This window comes from Ochotona princeps, chromosome 21 (assembly GCF_030435755.1).
Source record: "Ochotona princeps isolate mOchPri1 chromosome 21, mOchPri1.hap1, whole genome shotgun sequence".
NCBI classification, from domain to species: domain Eukaryota; kingdom Metazoa; phylum Chordata; class Mammalia; order Lagomorpha; family Ochotonidae; genus Ochotona; species Ochotona princeps.
Window position 1 is genome coordinate 24,035,268 of NC_080852.1, and position 20,858 is coordinate 24,056,125.

At 46.8% G+C, this 20,858-nt stretch overlaps 1 pseudogene; it reads left to right on the forward strand.

Annotated features, from left to right (window-relative positions):
* The first annotated feature begins 1,624 nt into the window (after window positions 1-1,624).
* LOC118760319 (U2 spliceosomal RNA) lies at window positions 1,625-1,801 on the forward strand (annotated as a pseudogene).
* Window positions 1,802-20,858: the final 19,057 nt, after the last annotated feature.

Genomic DNA, 20,858 nt, shown 5'->3' on the forward strand with positions numbered 1-20,858 from the left:
CCTGACTGGTTATTTCAGGATGTCTTAGCATAGGGTCAATTTCACAGATAATCCAAAAACTCTGAAGTATTTCATTTCAAGCTTTTTAGAAAGAACAGAATTTAAATTTCCAGTGCAAATGTTATTCACCAAATAGAAGATATTTAAATTAAGATTTGACCTAGATTATGCAATGATAACAGTGCTCAGTCATTACTGAAGCTGAAAACGAAATAAAATAAAAATTCAGGCCTTGGTTGCCTGGCCCAGGTCACTGGGCCCAATTACACAGTGAGTTCCGCGTCCAAGAGCCCTGGGGGCAGGGAGTCCAGTGAAGCCCAGGTCCCTGAGCCCGTCTGTGGGTAGGTGCCAGGTCCATGAGCCCCGGAGGTGGGGAGCCATGCAGGGTGCTGGTCAGGTGGCCTAGGGTGCTGATGACACTGGGTTAAGCTCACTGGCCACTCATGGGCATGCTTGTGTAAACTTGGTGCGTGGGTGTGCAGAGGCCTGGGTTCTCACGTCTAGGATTGGTGGTCTGACCATGGAGTTCATGTGTTAGAACTAGGCCTCCAAAGTGGAAAAAAGGGAATAGTAGATGGCTTGCCTAGATGCATATAGAGGATATGTCACCCTGTTGGAACCTTAGAGGACATCTGGTACCATAGCAGAGGAAGGACAGAATAAATTGGACAACTACCCTGGCAAACACAGCAATTATCTGGACAAATGGAGACTCTAAGGTCGACTATGTCAACCAATGGACATTGGAAGGGATTCCTCACCCTTGGAGCAACAAGATCAACAGCATTTCAAAGCTAGCAAAACCACTTGGGCAGAACTCTCTCATGTACCACATTGGGGACCCTGGGTTGCTGTCAGGAGGCTGTTCTCCATCCCTCGGTTTGGGGCAGTTGGGTGGTTGGGTTTTTCCTTAGCCCATTTTTCCTCAGCCCTCAATCCTTCCCACCCTGATCAACTATGTAAACATCATAAAAAATAAGCAAAAAAAAATTTTAAATCCAGGCCTTGGATATGGTGGGGAGGGGCTGAAGGGAAACAAAATCCATCACATCAGATATGCGTTGCCTTCAGAAATACAACGAACCTGAGGGGCAGATGACCTATAGCCTGTGGTTCCGGGATAGGCAAAGAAAGAACCCTCTAAAAAAATCCTTTCTTCCATCACCATTCAAAGCCTCTGCACAGACTGGAGTATCTTTTTCTTAGGTATCTTACATGATTACCTTTGTTCTTTTTTAATTAATGTACTTATTAGGAAGGCATGGTTACAGAGAGAGAGAGAGAGAGAGAGAGAGAGATTTTCTTGTTCACGCCCCCAAATGGCTGTAACAGGGAAGGGCTGCTGGGCCTGACCAGAACCAAGAGACCAGAGCTCCCGCCTGGTGTTCCTTGTTGCTAGCCATTGTTCACTGCCTTCCTAGACACAGTAACAGGACCAGAAGCGGAACAGCCAATACTTCCACTGGAGCTTATACTTGCAGGCTGCACCATACTGCCAGCTCTGAACAATACCACTTTCTTATAAAGTCTCAGGCCTCCATGGAATTGGAGTCTACATTTAGCACCATCGTTAAGTAACAGTATTGTATCAGCTTTTCTTCCAAATGGGTAAAACAGCCCTTAATTTCCTTCTCTGCCTTTTGGCTAAGATCAAGCATACTACCTGTTTTTATCAGTTTAATATCTGATACAACCTCTACCTGAAGACAATATATGAAATGGGTTTTTGCAGCCTGGAGTTGGAAAACAAGCTTATTCCATCTACTCTGTACATTGTACCTCCAGGAACGGTGCACCCCCTTGGGTGGAATACAAACAAACAAAAAAAAAGAAATTGTTTATTTGAAAGGCACCCTTACAGAAATCTTCCCAACCGTTGGTTCATTTCCCCAGAGAACTCCAACAGCCAAAGCCAGGCCAGGCGAAGGCCAGGAGCTTCCTATGGATCTCGTAGGCAGATGTAGGGATTCCAGCATCTGAGCCATCTTCTACTCCTTCCCCAGGCATGTTCGCAGAGAGCTGGATCCGAATCAGAGCTGCCAGAACAGAAACGTCATCCATACAGGATGCAGGCATCACACCATAGCAGCCCTTGATCTCCTTTTACACCAGGTGACTACCCCACCCGTCATTTCCAGAGGCAACTCTGCAAGAGAGCTCAGTCACTGACAGCATTTAAAAGCTACTTTCAAATATTTTCCATGTTCCTTTTTTCACCATTTAGCAACAAGGTAAGAAAAACAGGGAAATAACAATTCCGTCACTTTATCCGCTTTAAGATCTTCTCTTTCCTCTTCTCAACACCTACTCCACCCACATCTCTCGAAGAATGAAGATCAACCTAGACCCCATTCTCTCCACAAGTGCTGAGACCAGAGGCTCTGAGAACTTTCCAGGTAGTGATCCCAATGGACAGGAAGGAGACCCGCGGAGCAAAAAAAAAATCCTCTTTTTTAGTGCTAGCTGCAGAGGTCAGAAAAGAGGATTTCATGGAGGATGGGGTTTGGATGGGGGGGTTTTATTTATATATATATATCCTTGCCTTGGATCTGTTGATGTGACTAGAAAGATTTTGTCATTAATCATTACTATTCTTTTAAGTGTTTTATTTATTGGAAAAGCAGACAGATCTCTTTTACACACTGACTCTACCCAAATGCCTACAATGCCCAGACAGCCAGGGGCTGGGAACTCCACCCAGGTCTCCCACATTGATGGCAGGAGTCTGATTACTTGAGCCCCCACTGCTGCCTCCCAGGGTGCGCCTTAGCAGAAGCTGGAGTGAGGGGCGGAACACAGGAGTGGAACCCACATACTCCCAGCTGAAATGAGGGTGTCCCAGGTGCCGACTTAACCTACCATTGTTATCACCTTTGCTATTTTAACAGAACCCTGGAGCATATGCTAACAAAACTTAAAAGTGTGTACTTCACTCACTTGGAAATTTTCTTTAACTTTTAAAGAGACGTATTCAGCTTGCTAGGGAACCTGTGACAATGCAAGCTCCATTCTTTGATTTCCAGGTTCAGAGCAAGCTCCAAAATCAGGCTCTCCCTTAAGAGGGGCCTCTTTCTCAGTCAATGTTTTAATTAATTGAGTTCAGGCAGCCATTTCCCACTCTGTCTGCTAGGAGAGAGAGAGCAAGTGTCACCAGTGGTGTTGGTCCCATATGACCGCACTATTACAGGCTGTCAGGTCACCCAGGAAAACACACGTAAGAAAAATCGCTGGCATTCTGTGCTGGACTAGCTCACTGGGGAACTTCTGATTACTTAGCAATATGCACTTGTCCTTGGCTAACAAATGTCCTCACTTCTTAGCCTGGACTCAGCACTTTCCAGTCCTACACTCTGCTGTCCTTTCATTCTCTGGACAGCTGACCTATACATTAGGGTTTTCGAAGATCATGGGTGGCAAGGTACCAGCAAGTGTGAACTGAGGTGCCGCCATCCATTTTCCAGAGACAAGGGTCTTTGGATGGCCACCAGCAGGACCAGGTTTGGATTTCCAAGAAGCCTGGTCAATATTTCAGAGACAAGCCTGGCAGCAGAATTACAGCACTCTCCTCAAGCTGCCAAGAGCCGTGCTGCTCGTCCTCTACTCAGCAAAGAAATCCTGCAGTTACGGCCTATGAGGAGGGAAGACAACCTTGGTGCCAACTGAGCTCTTACACAGGTAAGGCAATGCAACATGTTAACTTACCTACCTTTCCTCCACGTGGGCAAATGCCTCACTGTCTATGAGCCAGGGAGGTAGGTATCATTAACCCCATACTTTCCAGAGGAGAAAACAGATCATAAGTGACTCCCACCAAGTTGCCAGCCATGACATGGTGGAGCTAAAATTGTGTGACTTTCTGATACTGTGTGTCTTTTTATCTTAATGGCAGTACCAAAGTTGAAGACTGATTAATTGAATGACTTGAAAAACACAGTGATGAGCCCGGTGCAATGGCCTATTGACTAAATCCTTGCGTTGTATGCACTGGGATCCCATGTGGATGCCAGTTCTAATCCCGGCAGCACCATTTCCCATCCAGCTCCCTGCTTGTGGCCAGGGAAAGCAGTTGAGGATGGCCCAAAGCCCTGGGGCCCTGCACCCACCTGGAAGACCTGGAAGAGTCTGCTGGCTCCTGGCTTCATTATCAGCTGAGCTTCAGCCATTGTGGCCACTTGGGAAGTAAACCAGCAAATGAAGATCTTTCTGTGTTTCTTTTCTGTAAATCTCACTTTCCAAGAAAACTAAATAAATCTTACCAAAAAAATTCACTAACACACAGAGGATGGGTTGTGAAGACACAAGAGATTTTTTCCAACTACTGATTTACTCGCAAAATGGCTCCAACAGCCAAGTCTGAGCCAGACCAAAGATGGGAATCAGGAATTCAAGCCTGGTCTGCCACTTGGGTGGCAGGGGCCCAAATAATTGGGCCATCATCTGCTACTTCCAAGATGCATTCGCATGAATGTAGATCAGAAATAGAATAGCTGGGACTGAAACTGGCATCCTGATATGGGACACTAGTGACATAACTGGCAGCTTAACCCACTATACCATGACTCTGGCCCCAGTTGTTGGGTGTCAAGCGTTCAGTGAGATGCTACTTTAGCATATCATAACAAATGGAGGGAAAGAATATTCTAACAATGTTCTAAGAAAAATTGCTCAAAAACATAAACCTCCTAGGATTCCACATTATTTTCTCTAAAATAAAAACATAAAGAACGACAGACCTCAGCATCTCCTCTCTTCTGGGCCTGCTGGAACCCTGAGCTCTCTCTTAGCTGCTCTGAGCACTCCTTCCTGGGACGTTTAGGACTGGATACCAAGGTCTGCTTTATATATAGGGCAATGGCTCGGTGGCTAAATTTTCGCCTTGCATGTGCCAGGATCCCATATGGGCACTAGTTCATATCCCCAGATATTCCATTTCACATGTAGCTCCCTGCTGTGGCCTGAGAAAGCAGTAGAGGACGGCCCAAAGCCTTGGGACCCTACACCTACGTGGGAAACCTGGAAGAGGATCTGGGCTCCTGGCTCCAGCCATTGCAGTCACTTGGGGAGTGAATCATCAGAGAGAAGATCTTCCTCTCTGTCTCTCCTCCTCTCTGTATATCTGACTTTCAATAAAAATAAAATATATCTTTAAAAAGAAAGAAAGAATAAACATCTTTCCTCTGTCCTGGATTAAGTACGAAAGGAGAAACTGTACAAAACTGAGCTGCCTGCTTTCTTAATGGTGGTAACTCTGACCTCTTTTATTATTTATTCATACTTACAAAAAACTTTTGCAAAGAATCATAATAATTTCTAACAGACCTGGCTCGCTCGCTCTCTCTCTCTCTCTCTGTCTCTTTCACACACACAACACACACACACACACACACACACACACACGGGACTGCCTAATTGTTTCTTGGAGGAAAAAATACTGATTCCTCAAAGATTTGTTCCTTATTTTTGGTGTAAATTTTAAGAAAGTTTTTTTGTGCCCCATACATACCTATCTGGTGATGATTTTAAACCACATGGGATTCAAAAACACAAGGATCTGTTTCCTTAGTGTAATGTGGCTTCCAACAGACACCTTGGCTGTGTTCCGTAGGTGGCGGTCCTTAACCCTACGGGCTTCACTGGCCAAAGACTTAAAGCATTTTGTTCACACACATTCTTCTAGTTTAAACTGTGAATAGGCTTTCTTTCCTCCCAAGCCTCAGTTTTCAGTAGATGACTTTAAATGTAGGAACACAGAAGGTACCTATATGATCATGTTTCACGGGTAAACCTATTTCTGTTACCTTTACTAAACAAGAAGGCAACTTAGCTCAAAACAAAAGAATGGAAAGTTTGAGACTGTATATTCTCACTTGTTTCATTATTGAAGAATGAAAAGCCATCAATGGAAAAAGATAGGAAAAGGGGGTCACTGAATGAGAAAACAACACTTCTCTACACAAAAGCATCCTTTGAAGTATAATTAATACTTGTGAAATGCATGGTTTGGGAACATTTACAAATAAGCAGCCCTGATTCCTCCCCCCCCCCCTTAAAACCAAATAGCATTAATCGCCAAAGTCCCACTGTAGTTTCCAGCATTAAATATAACCCAAGCCCGTGAGCTTTAAAACACCCTCTCCAGAAAAGAAGACAGAGAAGGCTCTGAAAGATTAAAGAAACATCAACAAACAACCTTTTGATATCAGGTAGAGCTGAGTGAAGAAACAATTCTGGCAGCTTTTAGTGCCGGAAAAGTTCATAGAAAAATACCCATCCTGTGTTTCTTGCACAATTATCCCCAAAAAGACATCGACATTGTATGGCATTGCTAATGCCACGTCTTTTCATCTCACTCCTCATAATTTTCAGTGCTCAAAGCAAAATCATGAATACACAGAACAGGAGAAAAGAGACTCCACTTGGTTCACTCAGTCACATTACCTTTCTACAGCCTGAGCTTCTGAAGCTGTGTGGAGAAACCTTTTGGCTTGTCCATTCCCATCCTTGCCAGCAGAGTGGTCACACTAAGACCCTCCCTAAGGGAAGGAGAACGAGCCTGGAGCGGTCTGGGAAGACACAGGCACGCACGTATTTGATTACCCGCCTGTAACAGTTTCTAGGCGGTACTTCATCCATTTTTAATCCTTCTCCTGTTCTTAAGCAAAGTAAAAAGGACCATTCCTGACCTAGTTCAGCCTCTTTTATCACAGGAAGGGCAACTATTTTAATGTGCAAGAGAAGCTGGGGACTCTACTATCATTTAGGTTAATGTTGATTGGGTGGCAAAGCATAATTTATGCCCTCCTCTTCAGATAATACATACTGAGATCTCCTCCAAGACAGAACAGGTAATATTCCTTAGATTCAGGCTGCAGGCAACATACCAATGAGTGAATGGTTTTTCACACTGACAGTTCATCTCCATTAAATTGTAGCCTTTCAGTAATTCAGAGTGATTTCTTTTTTTTTTTTTTAAAGATTTTATTTTATTGGAAAGCTGGATATACAGAGAGGAGGAGAGAGAGAGGAAGATCTTCCATCCAATGTTTCACTCCCCAAGTGAGCCGCAATGGGCCGGTACGCGCCAATCCGATGCCGGGACCAGGAACCTCTTCCGGGTCTCCCTCGCGGGTGCAGGGTCCCAAAGCTTTGGGCCGTCCTCAACTGCTTTCCCAGGCCACAAGCAGGGAGCTGGATGGGAAGTGGAGCTGCCGGGATAAGAACCGGCGCCCATATGGGATCCCGGGGCTTTCAAGGCGAGGACTTTAGCCACTAGGCCACACTGCCAGGCCCGAAAAACAGTATTTTCTAATACCTGAGCCCTCAGGATAAAGGAAGTTGAGCTTACCAAAATAACAGAAATGTAGTACAGATGCCAGACTGTGTTTATTACTCCATAAGTCATACCATGAATGACTTACATAAGAAAGAGTTCCAATGGAACCTATGTCAGTTTTGCCCTTAGTAAACCACACATTTGAGATGCAAAGTTAGGCACTACACAGTGGTAGGTATTTGGCAAAGAGGTTAAGTCACTGCTTGGGATGCCTTGTTCAAGTCCCTGCTGATCCACTTCATGATCCAGCTCACACACACAGTGGGTGGCAGCGGATGATGGCCCTAAAACCCACATGGGAGACCCAGATTCCATTCCAGGATCCTCATTTCAGACTTGTGAACCCTGGCTACTGCAGGCTCTTGGGGAGTGAATCAAGGGATGCAAGGTCTTGCTGCCTAGCTCTAGCTCTCTGCCTTTAAAGTAAAATGAAAACAAGTCAGCAAATAATTTTTAAGATTTATTTTTTATTTATTTGGAAGGCAAAGTTAAAGAGAGGAGGAGAGACAAAAAAAAAATCTTCCATCTGCTGCCTCATTCCCTCAAATGACCTCAAGGCTGGGGTTGAGCCAGGCTGAAGCCAGGAACCCACAGCTTCTTTTAGGGCTCCCATGTGCAAGAAGGGTCCAGAGTACTTGGGACATTTTCCTCTGCTTTCCCAGGTTCATTAGCAGGGCGCTGAATCAGAAGTGGTGCACAACGACCAGCATAAGCATAAGCTGATTGGTGTGAGGGACGGTGTCGGACTCTGTACTAGCAAGCTCGCACAAGAAACAGGCCTGGGATCATCTCAGATGAAATTTCTTTGGAGATCCCTCCAACTGAACTGCTGATCTTAGAACCCCAACCATGAAGAGACTGTCAGCCAGTGGATTCTGAATAGGGTTCATTGTGATTGGAACTGAGAGATTGGCAGCAATCCAGAACTGATGAACTATCAAAACTGTATGAGCAGGACCCTCAGAGCGCGCCTCCCGTTGGGGATCTGGGATGGGTGGGAGATTGGGTGGGGCTTTTCCCTTTGTTTTTTTCCCTGACCCCAGATACAGGGTAAAATGATATTGATGTGGAAACAATGGTATTACCCACTTTCACCCTGTAGCCCTTGACACTTTGTTCCCTAATCAACTAAGTAAGATGATTAAAAAATAATTTAAAAAAAAAAAAAAGAAGTGGTGCAGCTGGGCCCAGCACAATAGCCTAGTAGCTGAATCCTCGCCTTGCATGCACAGGCATCCCATATGGGCACTGGCTTGGATCCCAGCTGCTCCATTTTCCTTCCAGCTCCCTGCTTGTGGCCTGGGAAAGCAGTCAAGGATGGCCCAAAGTTCCTGGCTCCTGACTTCAGATCAGCTCAGTCCCAGCCTTTGCTGCCACTTAGGGAGTGAATCAGTTAACAGAAGATCTGCCTCTCTGTCTCTCCTCCTCCTCTCTATACCTGACTTTCCAATGAAAATAAAAAGTATTTTTATAAAATGCTCCACCACAATGCCTGACCCAATAAATAAATTTTTAAAATTTATTGTGGCAACCTGGATACTGCATGCTCTGCAGGAGCCACAGGCAGCCTCAGAAGCCCTGCTAAAGGGCCCATTTGCCCCTGCCCAGCTGATGGTGGCAGCAAGGGTGGCTCTGGGCTGGGTGACCTGGGTGCTGTAACCCTCAGGCTGCCTGGTGTTGCGCTCCAGGAACTCGGAGTTGAGGATTTGCAGGGAGATTGGAGGATCACGCAGGTGAGGGAGAGTGATGACCTATGGATTCATTCCCAGGTGAGGAATTACTGCTGAGGGACATCCCTGGAAAAAGCCACCGTAAATGTAGGTGAGAAATGACTCCAGAAGAACTCCCAATGACAAGTCCACTGTATTTTTTAGGTAAACAAGAGAATTGAGACCTGGTGGCTTTATGAGTCAGACTGATGCTCCAGCTCACATGAAAGCTAGGGCTGAGAACCTGCCTGGCAGGGCTAGATCTCAGCACATGACAGTGAGTGTCAGAACAGGGGACAGGTCACATTATGTTGGGCCATGACACCAACCAGCAAGCAAGAGAATCAGGTCTGGGGGCAGATTCTGTAGAGGATATGTGGGCCTAACCCTGTGGAAATACAAGTCCTACTGGTTAGCTTAAGAGTTGGGATGGTGAGGGGCTGAGCCAGGCATGACCAAGGAATCTGCCAATACTCACATGTACTGGGGCTGGGAATAGGCTGGGCAGGTACAGGCTACAGCACCCACATGTGAACCCTAAAACAGGGTGTGGAGTGGGCTGGGTCACATCATCAACTAACACATACAAGGGCTGGGACAGAGGGAGAAGGCTGTTTGGGGTGGGGGCCTGACACCCACTGGCATGTGTGAGATCTGGGTTTGGGAGTGAGCCAAGTGGGGAAACCGGCAACTCCCCCATTGGGTCATAGCTCCCACTGGCGAGCATATGGTCCAGGCCTGGGTGTTGGGCAGGCTAGGCAAGGTAGCTCTATCCATCGGCAAGTGTGTAGGCTGGTTTTAGAAGGGGGTGGACCGGGCAGGGCCGAGCAAACCATAGCTCACTGGCAAGTGCAAAAACCTGGCTGGAGTACAGGTCATGCCAGGTTAGGCTACCACACCTGCCAGTTTGCAAAAGCCAGGGATGGAAGCAGACTGAGCAGGGCCAGGTTGCAGTACCCACCAGAGAGAGTTGGGACTAGGGCTGGCTGGGTTAGGCAGACTGTAGTATCCAAAGGCAAAGGTCAAGACAGGTGAGAAGATATGCCAAGCTGGGTCAGAGCAACCACTGGCATGAACAAGATCTATGACTGGGAACGGGCCTGGCTAGAAAGCTAAGGGGACACCCTGGCTGGATTGTGATTCTCACTGTGAGCACAAGGGCCAGAGTGGTGGCTGCGATTTGGTCTGGACATGGCTGCAGTATCCTTCCACATGGATGTGGACTGGGTCTAGGGTGTACCAGACTGGGCTAGACTCCAGAACCCACTGGAGCTTTTGAGAATCAAGATGAGTATATTATGGACTGGACTAGGTTGCTGTCCCTGTTGAGCCATGTGTGAGCTGTGACTGGATATGGACAAGGCTTGGCTTGGCTGTAGCACTCAACAGTAAGAACTGGAAAGGGTAAGGGCCAGTCAGGAAAGGCCACTGTTCCTGCTAGGACAGGAGGTGGACTAAGTAGGGCTGGCCCATGAACCCACAGGTATGCACAAGATCTGGCATTGGGAGAGGTTCTGATGGAGGAGCTTGTCAACCCCTCTGTTGGGACACAAGAACCAAGAAAGGGAGCAGCCCAGACCAGGCCAGGTAACTTTACCCACCAACATACATTTGGTTCAGCTCTGGGGCAAGCCAGGCTAAGCTAGTTCATATCACCTGCTAGCAAATCTGAGAGCCAGAATGGTATGTGTGGCAGTCTAGGTCACAATATCAGCCAGTTTAGATTAGGGCCAGGACTGGGGGCTGCCTGGGCTGGGCTAGGTTAGGCTGTAGCCCCCACCAGTGTGAGCTGGAATTGCAGGTGGCCCAGCCCCGGCCAGGCTACACTACCCCCTGGCAAATGCCAAGGTGAGGCAGGCCATGCCAGACTAGGCCACAGCACCCAACCAGCACATGTGAGACCCAGGGGGTAGGGAGGGCTCCCCTACTGGACCACTACTCCCACTGGAGAGCATGAGATATGGAATGAGGGCAGACTAGGCTTGGCAGGGCTACAACATTTGTTAGCTTTATGTGAACTGGATCAGGAGAAAGCCAAGCTGGGTTGACTGTTCCTACTGGTACATGCATCAGCTGGCATGGCTGGCACAGGGGCAAATTCGGTCAAGTTAAACTGTAGAACCACCTGGAGAGTGCAAGATCCGGGAGTGGGAATGGGCTCAGTAGGGAAAGAGTGGGCACCTCCCTTTTGGGTTGCCACTCTCATTGGTGAGCATGAGAACCAGGACTGGGATAGGCATGGCTACACAGAGAGTGGCACCCGCCAGCATGTGTTTGTGGGCTGGATAGTGGGTCTGGTTGGGTTGAACTAGGCTTCAATGCCCATTGACGTGCATGAAAGCTGAATGGGACGTGGAACAGATTGGACCAGACTGCTGTACATACTGGCAAGCATGGGAATCAGGGTAGGGGCAGGCATGGTAGGGGTTATTGCGCGTTGTCCCAACTACACTGCAGCTCTCACTGGTTTATATGGCCAAATGTGTGGTGGGTGGGACCAGGATGGGCTGCAACACCCATTGGTTTGAGTAGAGGACAGGGCTGGAGACAGAACTGACCCAGCAATTACAACCACTAGTGTGCACATAAGCTGATTGGGGCCACAAACTGTGCCAGACCTTGTATTGGCGAGCACACACAAGAATCAGGTCTGGAATTACCTCAGATGAAGTTTCTTTGGTGATCCCCCAACTGAGTAGCTGGACTCAGAACTCCAACCATGGAGAAAATTGCAGGTTCCATGATCCCCCTTGAGTGCTTGTGTCATAGCTAGGCATCCTCAGTGGCTTAGACCAAACATTGGAGAGCATAGCCAGGTGCACATGGAAGATACTATGGTATGTTAGAACCTGCAGAGGAAACCTGGTACCACAACAGAAGATGGAGGACAGAACAAATGGATCAACCACCCCAGCCATGTGTAGGCAGTGAATATTTGGGCAAATGGAGACTCTAAGGTGAACTATTTCAGCTAGTGGATTCTGAAGAGATTTTATCGTGCTTGGAATGGTGAGATTGGCAGCAATTCAGAATTGTTGAACTATTGAAAACTCTTGAGTAGGATCCTCAGAGCATGCCCCACCTCGGGAACACTGGAATGGGGTGGGAGGTTGGGCGGGGCTTCTCCCTTTATCTCCCCTCTTCCCCCAGATACAGGAAGGAAAAAAAGAATGTGTAAACAATGGTCTTACCCACTTTCCTCTAGTCCTTGACCCTTTGCACCCTAATCAACTATGTAAAGATCAACACCATTATTATTGTCCAAAATAATAATCATAATAATTTATTGTGGCTTAGGACCCCACATACTGGCAGGCACACACAAGTGTCAGATCTGGGATCACCTCAGATGAGATTTTTTTGAGAGTCCCCCCAACTAAACCAGTGAACTCAGAACTCCAATCACAGGGAGAATGGCAATGGCCATTCTGGGATCGGACAGTGGAGCACATGTGTCTGAATGGAGCCACCTCAGTTACTGAAGATGGTGCAGTAGACAGCATACCCATATGCCCATGGAGGATTAGGCAGCCCATCAGAGCCTCCAGAGGACATAGCAGAGGAAGGAGGGCAAAACAAATTGGTCAACTACCCCAGAGAAGCTTGACAGCAAATTTCTGGGTGGATGGAGACTCTAGGGTAGACTGTGTCAGCCAATGGACCTTGGAAGGATTTCTTCAGCCTTAGATCAACAAGATTGACAGCATAACAGAGTTATCAAAAACACCTGGGCAGAACCCTCAGCACATGCACCACGTCGGGACCCTGGATTGATACTGGGTGGCGGTTCCCCATCCCTGGGGCAGTTGGGAGGCTGGGTGTAGCTTCTCCCCCTTGTCTCCCTTCTCCCCCCCAAATTATAGAAGAAGATAAGGAAGATGTGGAAATAATGGTTTCACCTGCTTTCCCCTAGTCCTCAACCCTTCTCACCCTAATCAACTGTGTAAACATCATCAAAAATAAAATTTTTAAAAATGTATTGTGGCTTAGTAGGTAAAACTGCCACCTGCAACACCAACATCCCATCTGAAACCTGGTTCATGTCCTCATTGCTCCACTTCAATCCAGCTCGCTGCTACTAGCCTGTGAAAAGCACAAGAGAATGGCCCAAGTGTTTGCCACCTACATGGGAAACCCAGATAAATTTCTTTTTTTTTTTAAGATTTTATTATTATTGGAAAGCCGGATATACAGAGAGCAGGAGAGACAGAGAGGAAGATCCTCCATCCGATGTTTCACTCCCCAAGTGAGCCGCAACGGGCCGATGCGCACCACTCCGATGCCGGGAACCTGGAACCTCTTCCAGGTCTCCCACGCAGATGCAGGGTCCCAGAGCTTTGGGCCGTCCTCGACTGCCTTCCCAGGCCACAAGCAGGGAGCTGGATGGGAAGTGGAGCTGCCGGGACTAGAACCGGCACCCATATGGGATCCCGGGGCTTTCAAGGCGAGGACTTTAGCCACTAGGCCACGCCGCCAGGTCCAAAACCCAGATAAATTTCTTAGCTCCTAACTTCAACCTGATCCAGCACTGGCCATTGCAGTCATCTGGGATTAAACCAGCAGATGGAAGATCTAGCTTTGTCTCTGTCTCTCTTTCTCTGTAACTCCAACTTTCAAAGCAAATAAATAGGGGACAGGGACATGGTTTAATAGACTAAGTTTCTGCCTGTAGCACCAGTATTCCACATAAGTGCCAGTTCAAGTCCTACTTGCTCCACTTCTAACATAGCTCCCTATATATGACCTGGGAACACAGTGGAGGATGGCTCAAGTCTTGGGACCCTGTACCCACATAGGAGACACTGAAGTCTCCTGGCTCCAGATTGACTCAGCTCCAGGCATTGCGGACATTTGGGAAATAAACCAGCAGATGGAAGATTTATTCTCTTTCTCTCTTTCTCTCTTTCTCTCTTTCTCTTTCTCTTTCTCTTTCTCTTTCTCTTTCTCTTTCTCTTTCTCTCTCTCTCTCTCTCTCTCTCTCTCTCTCTCTTTCTCGTCCTCCTCCTCCTCCACCTCCTCCTCCTCCTCTTCGTCCTCTTCATCCTCTTCCTCTCTGCCCTCCTCTCTCTGTCACCTAGCCAAATAAATAACTAAATAAAATTCTTAATAAATAAGTAAGAAAGTCAGGGAGGGGCCAGGGTTATGACCCACTAGGGTAAGCCACAGCCTGCATTGCCAGCATCCCACATGAGCTTGATCTGGTGGTGGAGTCCTGGCTGCTCCTCTTCCAGTTCCCTGCTAATGTACCTGGGAAAGCAGCAGGAGAGGCCCAAGTACTGGGCCTCTGCCACCCGCATGGGAGACCAGGATGAAACTCCAGGCTGCTGATTTAGGTCAGGCCCAGCCTGGCTGTGTGGCCACCTGAGGAATGAACTAGAAAATGGACATTTTTTTTTTTTTGGTCTCTGTCTCTCTCTAGGTCACTCTGCTTCTCAAACAAAAATAAACTTAAAAAAAAGAAGACGACGACAACATGCAACTGAAACTCAAAAACCAAGTTGACCCTTTAAGTATGAAACATTGTGGCTTTACCTTAAAGTGACAGTTTAGAGTGAAGATAAATAATTCACTCCTATAGGTATATCTGTGTGAATTCAGAAGCTTAACAGCTTATCATTAAGTCACAGTTAGTTACTGGACAACCTCACTATTAAATAAATTTAATTCATAAGTCATTATGACATTAATTGTGCCACGGAAGTCACTATTAGTAAATGAACAACCATAATATAAGACCAGAAATAGTCTATCACCAACAGGCAAGATGCTGGAAAGAACTCTCACATACGAAAAGCCCATGGTTGTGTTATCAGGCCCCAACGAGTCGAGGTGGAAGTTTGCTGTACAGAGCAGACACAGCAGACAGATGCCGCCCACCAAACTCTTCTTTGTGCTGGACTCGGCAACACTTGCATTTTAATATGCATGATGGGAAAGCGGGGCAGAACTGCAGGAACTCTGAGAGGATCTGTGGAAGCCTCATGGAAAAGTTCATTTTAAGTGACAACCTCCCATTTGAGCTGAGCAGATGACTTCATGATGCAATTGCAAAATCAATTGCCTAATGGTATAGACAAAAAACATTTTTGGTCTCCAGCCACCCTGTGACTCTGCAAATTTGTGTCTGTGACTGATTGTAAATGCAGAGCTGTGACTGGAGTTCTTTTAAAATCTTGACTTATTGTCAAAGCACTAAGCAGAATGTTCTGGTAAATCAGATGCCTAATTTTAATTCTGCTTCAGGAGACTGAAGTTTTATTGCTGACTTTCTAGACAATGGGAAGCAGTGTAATTAGTCAAGATGGGCTACACCAAGATTTACAAAGTACTTAATCCCTCAGAGCCAATGGGGTCTGCTTCTCACTCCTGTCACAGGCTGGGAAGGATACCGCTGTTTAGCAGGCACTCTCCTCTGAATGGTAACTTGGGCTCCAAGCTCTTTCTGTCCTGTGTTCTACCCCAGCTCACAGCCTCACCATTGCCTGGACCATTGCAAGTGCAACTTGTTGCTTAAAGTCTGGGCCCAGAGATGGCACACAGCCTTCCCCTGTCATTCCATGGAGCAGACTCGAGTGCTAAAACTATACCGAATCCAAAAAAGCCTAGAACAGGAAGCCAAGTTATCTCCCCAAAGCAATCGAAAAGAACAAAAGGATGGTAGCTGAAGGCTAACTACTTTTGCCACAAGCAAGCCCCAGGCCTCTAGACTCTACTTACGAAGCACATACAGTGCCCATCAGGAGGGTCTATAATTATGGATACCTACAAAGTACTTAAGTTCCATGGAAAGCAGTGTGCCCTGTGAGTGCACTGCTACACATAGGGCACTGCTGTGCTGCTGCTATTTGAAACACCACACTGCATTCAGTAACAGGAAGGTGGGGCAGCATGGTGGCACAGTGTATCAAACCACTCTTGTGACACCAGCATACCATATCAGAATACTAATTAGAGTCCCGGGTGCTCCATTTCTGATCCAACTCCCTACTAATGCTCCTGGGCAGGCAGCAAAAGATGGCCCAGGTACTTGGGTCCCTGCTATGCATGTAGGAGACTGAGATGGAATTCTTGGCTCCTGGCTTTGGCCTAGACCAGCCCTGGCAGTTACAGGCACTTAGAAAGTGAACCAGTGGATGAAAGAGTTCTCTCTTACTCTCCCCATCTCTTATTCTCAATCACTCTGCCTTTCAAATAAATATGTTATATATTTTGATATATAAAAAGGATATATAGGGCCCGGCGGCGTGGTCTAGCGGCTAAAGTCCTCACCTTGAAAGCCCCGGGATCCCATATGGGCGCTGGTTCTAGTCCCGGCAGCTCCACTTCCCATCCAGCTCCCTGTTTGTGGCCTGGGAAAGCAGTCGAGGACGGCCCAATGCTTTGGGACACTGCACCCGTGTGGGAGACCCGGAAGAGGTTCCAGGTTCCCGGCATCGGATCGGCGCGCATCGGCCCGTTGCGGCTCACTTGGGGAGTGAAACATCGGATGGAAGATCTTCCTCTCTGTCTCTCCTCCTGTCTGTATATCTGGCTGTAATAAAATGAATAAATCTTTAAAAAAAAAAGGATATATATATATATTTGAGCTATATTTAAAAACAATATTTGCTTCAAGAGACATAGAACGTAAGAATCAAAATATACTAATACAAGTAAATCAGGCACTATTACTTGTCTCTTCCCTACAACAAACACTTTGTCAGAAGCATGGTAGAAACCACTATCCCTTCTCCCAAATCTATGCAATAGACACAGCACCTTAAGTTTCTTTTCTAAAGACCTATTTCATTTGGGACCAGCGTGGTAGCCTAGTGGCTAAACTTCTTGCCTTGAACGCACTGGGATCCCATATGGGCACTGGTTCTAATCCCAGCAGCTCCTCTTCCCATCCAGCTCCCTGCTCGTGGCCTGGGAAAGCAGTGGAGGACAGTCCAAAGCCTTGGGACCCTGCGCCCATGTGGGAGACCTGGAAGAGGCTCCTGGTTTCTGGCTTCGGATTGGCACAGCACCAGCCATTGTGGTCACTTGGGAAGTGAATCATCAGACAGAAGATCTTTCTTTCTGTCCCTCTCCCTCTTTGTATATCTGACTTTGCAATAAAAATAAATAAACCTTTTTTTAAAAAAGGCAATAAGCTAAAATAAAAATATCTATTTCATTTTATTTGAAAGTCAGGGTTACAGAGAGATCTTTCACATACTGGCTCACTCCCCAGATGGCCTTAACAGCCAAGCTAGGCTAGAATGAAGCCAGAAGCCAAGTCTCCCACAAGGTGGCAGGGTCCCAAATACTTGGACCATCTTCTGATGCTTTTCCCAGTCCATTAGTAGAGAGTTAATTCAGAAATAGAACAGTTGAAACACAAACTGGTGCCTATATGGTATGCCAGCATGGCAGGAAGCAGCTTTACTTGTCATTCCACAGCACTGGTCCCATCACATTTTTATTAATTCAAGAAATACATTATCAGGCTTCACCTCTGTGCCAGGCTCTGGGTGCAATGGTCAAGAACAGACAAGGCTCATGACTGAACTGACAAGACAGACAAACATAAGTAAATCACTGCGGCCGCTGCTGTGCCTACACTAGCTAACCCTCTACCTTCAAGCGCCAGGATCCTATACAGTTCCCATTCATGTCCCAGCTGCTCCATTTCTCCAGCTCCCTATTTATGGCCTGGGAAAGCAGCAGAGGAAGGTCCAAAGCTTTGGAACTCTGCACCCATGTGGGAGACCTGGACGAACTTCCTGGCTCCTGGCTTTCAACAGTTTCAGCTGTTGTGGCTATTTGGGGTATGAACCTGTGGATGGAAGACCTTTCCCTCTATGTCTCTCCTTCTCTCTGTAAACCTCTTTCAAATAAAAAAAATCTTAAAAAGAAAATTATTGCAACTTGCAGGTGCTACAACAAAAGTGTGGAACTGAGCCCTAAGGGTATCTGAAAGCCAGCAGAGGGAATCATGTTCCAGAAAAGGGAACGGCAAGCATACAAGGCCTGTGGTAAGACTCAGCAGTCATGTTACAGTTCGCAGGAGGTTTGGGAGCAACGTACTGCTCTGGGTCCTAGCAGACCAGACCAAGCCAGGATGGAGTCACGATATAATCAGTCTCTGAGCCCAGCTGGTTTACCAGAACCAGGAGACTGGCAGCAATCAATCAGAAGAGGCCCCATTTCCCCAAGTCAGCTTCTTCACTTACAATTCACATTAGTGCCTGGGAAAGCAGCCAAAGATGGCCCAGATGCTTGACTCCTGCACTCATGTGGAAGACCCAGATGACATTCCTGGCTTCTGGCTTTGGTCTGACCCATTCCTCGCTGTTGTAGCCATTCTGGAGTAATCGAACAGATGGAAGATTAGTCTCTTTCTTTCTCTCTCTCTCTCTCTCTCTCTCTCTCTCTCTCTCAACATCTCTCTCTTCCTCCTTTTTGTACTTCTGCCTTTCAAATAAATAAAATAAGCTTTAAAAGGGCATCCCTCTGTTGTACCCCTGTAAGGAAAGAAACTCTGAAACCACCAATCATGTTCTGTTCCCTGTTTTTACCTATCAAGGCCAACCTCTTCTACTTGGCCCATCAGAATTCATTGTATTTTGTTGGAATATGTTGCCTGAGTAGAGAATCACAAATAAAAGCCAAACCTATCTTTAAAAATAATACCGATGATCATTTTCTTTGGACAGAACATGGACAGAAACAGGAGGCCAGAGGATTGGGGTGGAATCAATCAGAAAGCTATTTTGAGATGAAAAAGACAGCAGGAGGCCAGCATGAGCAGGGCTGTCCACACTGAGGTGGCTCATCCACCTGAACACATCAAGGCCATGTCCAGGGCTTCAGCTGTTGCACAAGAGAACACAAGTCTGTGATAACTGAGAAAGTGACCCAGCTTGCAGATTTGGAACTAAAAGACTGATCAACTCAATTGTATTCCTTGAGACTTTTTTAAACAGCAAGATGGTCTGACCACAAAGTGGCTCGGAGTGTGGGGGCAGATGAGTTGGACTAATCAGATTTGGGGGTTCTCATTTATTAAATGGGTATTAGTTGAAATCATCAGCATGCCCAGAACACAACTCCAAAGTACCTACAGGTTTCTGAGCAGAGAGTGAGGGAGACTTCTCACCACCTCTGACTCAATCACCCAGTGCCTGTCTGCTCCCACCAGGCCCTAGTGCAGATTTTGAGGTGCTGCGTTTCAAGACCACATTAACGCACCAACATTTACAGGTACCAGGGACTGTGGTAGTTAGGTACAGAGAAGCCAACAGACTGAAGTGCCACCTCACCTTGCTCGGAGTCCACCACATAAAGATACAAGAAAGATCTTAAGGCTTGAATCATAAAAACAGAGCAAAAGTAGGCTTTGGGATAAATCGGAATGAGTTTCAATTCTAAAATACTTACACTGTCTGTAATGTATCTTAAAAGTTGTGTAGGGCACAAGAGCCCATGTGAACAAGTCTGGGGCACGCAAACACACACTGCGATTTTCTATTCTAAATACAAACACTTTCCCCCATCCCCCCAAAGAAAACATTCTTCATGAGTCTAGATTTGTTCAATTTAAAAAAAAGGTCAGTTAAAAGGAACAACCGACTAATAACTCTAAATTCATTTTCAGGTATGCTTTTTGCATTTTGTATCTAGTGAATACGTACCTATTTAACATACATATCTACAGGGTGCAGATTTTGGTTTTTGTAATGAATCTAAGGCAGGCAGATGGAAATAAATCTCCTGTCTTCCAGTCACAGGGAGGAGGAAGGCCAACCATGGTGTGGAGAAAAGACTCCCAGGGTCGGCAGAGGGGGCAGGAACTCTGGGATCCACACACCAGACCCTGGCTGACTGTTGGGCGTGACACTTGGAACCAATGCTGCATGCTCCCCCTAGGCCTCAGGTAAAACATCTGTCCGAAGAGGGTGCGTTCCCTGTGAAATGAGTCAGAGCCCTTACCTTTCTTCCCTGAAGAACTCCTGCCCATCCCTGGAGCCCCCAAACGTCACCTCCTGCAGGAAGCCTTCTTAGAATTTCCCTGGCCAGAGCGAGCAGCTCTATTCTTCAGGTTTCAAAAAGCAACATCTCTAGCATTATCCTTGTTTCCTGAGCAGATCCTCTCTCTTTCTCCCAGAACCAAGAAAACATCTTAAACTTGGAAGCTCCTGAGGGGCCCCTTTTCCACAAGGAGGAAAAGGAGTCACAGAGAAAGCTAGGTTCTTGCCTGCATTTCTACAGGCTATCAACACAGTTCTACAAAGAACCTAAGATTTCTCTTCCTGTTAAGGAAAGGTGGTGGGATGTAAAATCATAAACAACTTAAATACGTAGTGTTACCTTGCTGAGGGGAAAAAAAACTTCCCTTCAAAAAATTTCAATTTTGTTGGGCTGTCTATTAATTAAAAAAAAACAACTCGCTTTTTAACAAGCGAGGCTAAAGCCAGTCCTATACTTTTACTTTTTTTTTTTTTTTTTTTACTCTCTAGCTCTTCCAAGGACTGACTGCAAATATTTGCGCAGGATCTAGATGAGGGAAAAGACTGAGAGGAAAAACCAGTCCCAAGAGGGTTCCTTGTAACTGTTTTCGGGGTTCTTCTCTTCAGAAACTATCACCAAGGCCATGGGGTCATGGCGGGGATGGATGTCCCTCGCCCGCACAGGCTTTTCCACAGCGGGTACAGCAGGGCTTGCTTTCTGTGGCCCTCAGGGCCGTGCAGCCCTCAGCTCCCGCGGCCTGTGGCGAGCAGCCGCCCGGGGAGCGCGGCCGAGCAGCTGTGGAAGCCGCCCCGCCTGCCGGAGCCGGAACCCCGCGTCCACGG